The sequence below is a fragment of the Eleutherodactylus coqui genome, unplaced genomic scaffold (assembly GCF_035609145.1).
Source record: "Eleutherodactylus coqui strain aEleCoq1 unplaced genomic scaffold, aEleCoq1.hap1 HAP1_SCAFFOLD_315, whole genome shotgun sequence".
Classification (NCBI taxonomy): domain Eukaryota; kingdom Metazoa; phylum Chordata; class Amphibia; order Anura; family Eleutherodactylidae; genus Eleutherodactylus; species Eleutherodactylus coqui.
Genome location: NW_027102470.1, coordinates 116,882 through 120,000, shown reverse-complemented (window position 1 = coordinate 120,000; position 3,119 = coordinate 116,882).

The window sequence follows — 3,119 nt, the reverse complement described above, 5'->3', positions numbered from 1 at the left end:
GTCAGAGACCGCACACCGCTCGTTCCCTTATATGCAAAAAAGGTGTTCGTCCTGACGTTTTGCGAGGCCTTATTTTACCGTCGTCGGCGCTATCAGGGGAAACACGCCCGCTCCTTCCGTCTCCCTGGAACCGCGCCTCGGCCCCGAGGGCCCAGGTTCAACCTCATACCGGTTCTCACGACATGCATCGACACTCGGTGCAACTCCAGCAGCCGCAGCTCCCGCCGGCCCGGCCAGCCAGGTACGCACCCCTGGTCGGCGCCTGGAGCGTTTGCACTTTGTCGTTTTTTTCTCCAAGACTCCTATCTGCCAACTGCTGTGGACTTCAGCGGTGGCTGCCGCGGGCTATGCGCGGCCTCCTGGGGGTCCCGCCTGCCCGCGCAGGCAGCTAGGACGGGGTTATCAGCAAAGCCTGTGAGGCGCTCTCATGGGGAGGGGGGGCTCCGCAGCCCCCCCAAGGTGGCTTCGTACACCTCTTGAACGTTGCGGCCCGGCCGCTCGGAGAGCGGTGTCTACCCGGGCAGACAGCCTGTCGGCCCCCGCGGCCTGGACAGGCGGGAGCGGGGACTCTTGCGCTCGGGGGGCTCTGCTCCAAGGAGCGAGAGCGGACGCTCTGCTCGGCCCGGAGAGTGGGGTGGCGGGGCGCCGTCGCCTCGCTGGAACCAGGGGCGTCGTGACGTGCGCGCGCGCCTAGCCGCCGCCAGAACAGGCCGGAAAGGTTGAGCTGCATACGGATCTAAGCCGTTGCCCAAACTAACTCTGGCCCGTGTGACACAGCCGCGCGCGCGCTTTCCTACGACACTCGACCGCCGGGCTCCCTCGGCCTGGGAGGCACTCTCGGGGCAGGGGGCCACCGCAGCCCCCTTTAGGTGGCTTCGTACACCTCTTGAACGTGGCGCCCGGCCGCTCGGAGAGCGGGGTCTACCCGGGCAGACAGCCTGTCGGCCCCGCGGCCTGGGCAGGCGGAGCGGGTGCTCTTGCGCTCGGGGGCTCTGCTCGGCCCGGAGAGTTGGGTGCGGGGCGCCGTCGCCTCGCTGGAACCAGGGGCGTTGTGACGTTCGCACGCGCCTAGCCGCCGCCAGGACAGGCCGGAAAGGTTGAGCTGCATACGGATCTAAGCCGTTGCCCAAACTAACTCTGGCTCGTGTGACCGACACAGCCGCGCACGCGCTTTCCTACGACACTCGACCGCCTGGCTCCCCTCGGCCTGGGAGGCACTCTCGGGGCGGGGGGCACCGCAGCCCCCCCAAAGGTGGCTTCGTACACCTCTTGAACGTTGGGGCCCGGCCGCTCGGAGAGCGGGGTCTACCCGGGCAGACAGCCTGTCGGCCCCGCGGCCTGGACAGGCGGAGTGGGGACAAGCCAAGGCTACCGGCGGGCCTCGGACGGCCAGGGGTGGAAGGGCTCCACCTCAAGGTGGCTTCGTACACCTCTTGAACGTTGGGGCCCGGCCGCTCGGAGAGCGGGGTCTACCCGGGCAGACAGCCTGCTGGCCCCGCGGCCTGGACAGGCGGAGCGGGGAACCTTGCGCTCGGGGGCTCTGCTCGGCCCAGAGAGTGGGGTGCGGGGCGCCGTCGCCTCGCTGGAACCAGGGGCGTCGTGCCATTCGCGCGCGCGCGCCTAGCCGCCGCCAGAACAGGCCGGAAAGGATGAGCTTCATACGGATCTAAGCCGTTGCCCAAACTACCTCTGGCCCCTGTGACCGACACAGCCGTGGCACGCGCTTTCCTACGACACTCGACCGCCGGGCTCCCTCGGCCTGGGAGGCACTCTCGGGGCGGGGGGCACCGCAGCCCCCCCAAAGGTGGCTTCGTACACCTCTTGAACGTGGCGCCCGGCCGCTCGGAGAGCGGGGTCTACCCGGGCAGACAGCCTGTCGGCCCCGCGGCCTGGACAGGCGGAGCGGGGAAAAGCCTAGGCTACCGGCGGGCGGGATCGACCGGGAAGCCGCCGTGGGGGAACACAAGTTGGACGCCTCGCGCCGTCGCGGACCACCGTCCTCCGTCTCTCGGGAAGGGGGGGCCGCCCGAGGCGCACGGGCCTCGGACGGCCAGGGGTGGAAGGGCTCCACCCCGAGGTGGCTTCGTACACCTCTTGAACGTTGGGGCCCGGCCGCTCAGTGAGAACAGGGTCTACCCGGGCAGACAGCCTGTCGGCCCCGCGGCCTGGACAGGCAGAGTGGGGAAAAGCCTAGGCTACCGGGCGGGATCGACCGGATAGCCGCCGTGGGGGAACACAAGTTGGACGCCTCGCGCCGTCGCGGACCACCGTCCTCCGTCTCTCTCCCTCTCTCGGGAAGGGGGGCCGCCCGAGGCGCACGGGCCTCGGACGGCCAGGGGTGGAAGGGCTCCACCCCGAGGTGGCTTCGTACACCTCTTGAACGTTGGGGCCCGGCCGCTCAGTGAGAACGGGGTCTACCCGGGCAGACAGCCTGTCGGCCCCGCGGCCTGGACAGGCAGAGTGGGGAAAAGCCTAGGCTACCGGGCGGGATCGACCGGATAGCCGCCGTGGGGGAACACAAGTTGGACGCCTCGCGCCGTCGCGGACCACCGTCCTCCGTCTCTCTCCCTCTCTCGGGAAGGGGGGCCGCCCGAGGCGCACGGGCCTCGGACGGCCAGGGGTGGAAGGGCTCCACCCCGAGGTGGCTTCGTACACCTCTTGAACGTTGGGGCCCGGCCGCTCAGTGAGAACGGGGTCTACCCGGGCAGACAGCCTGTCGGCCCCGCGGCCAGGACAGGCAGAGTGGGGAAAAGCCTAGGCCACCGGGCGGGATCGACCGGGTAGCCGCCGTGGGGAACACAACTTGGACGTCTCGCGCCGTCGCGGACCACCGTCCTCCGTCTCTCTCTCCCTCTCTCGGAAGGGAGGCCGCCCGAGGCGCACGGGCCTCGAACGGCCAGGGGTGGAAGGGATCCACCCCCCGCGGGAAGGGGACGCGCGGCGGCACCCGGACGCGGGAGCGTTGACCCGGGGGTCTTTACTCCGCCGAGGCGTAGCCCGGAGAAGGAGCGAGACCGGCCGGCGGGGGTGGAACACCCCCTCATGCCTCGCTCCTTCTGGGGATAAAGCGCGTCGTCCGCAGGCCGCCGTCCCCTATCCCCGCCCTGGACCGCCCGCAT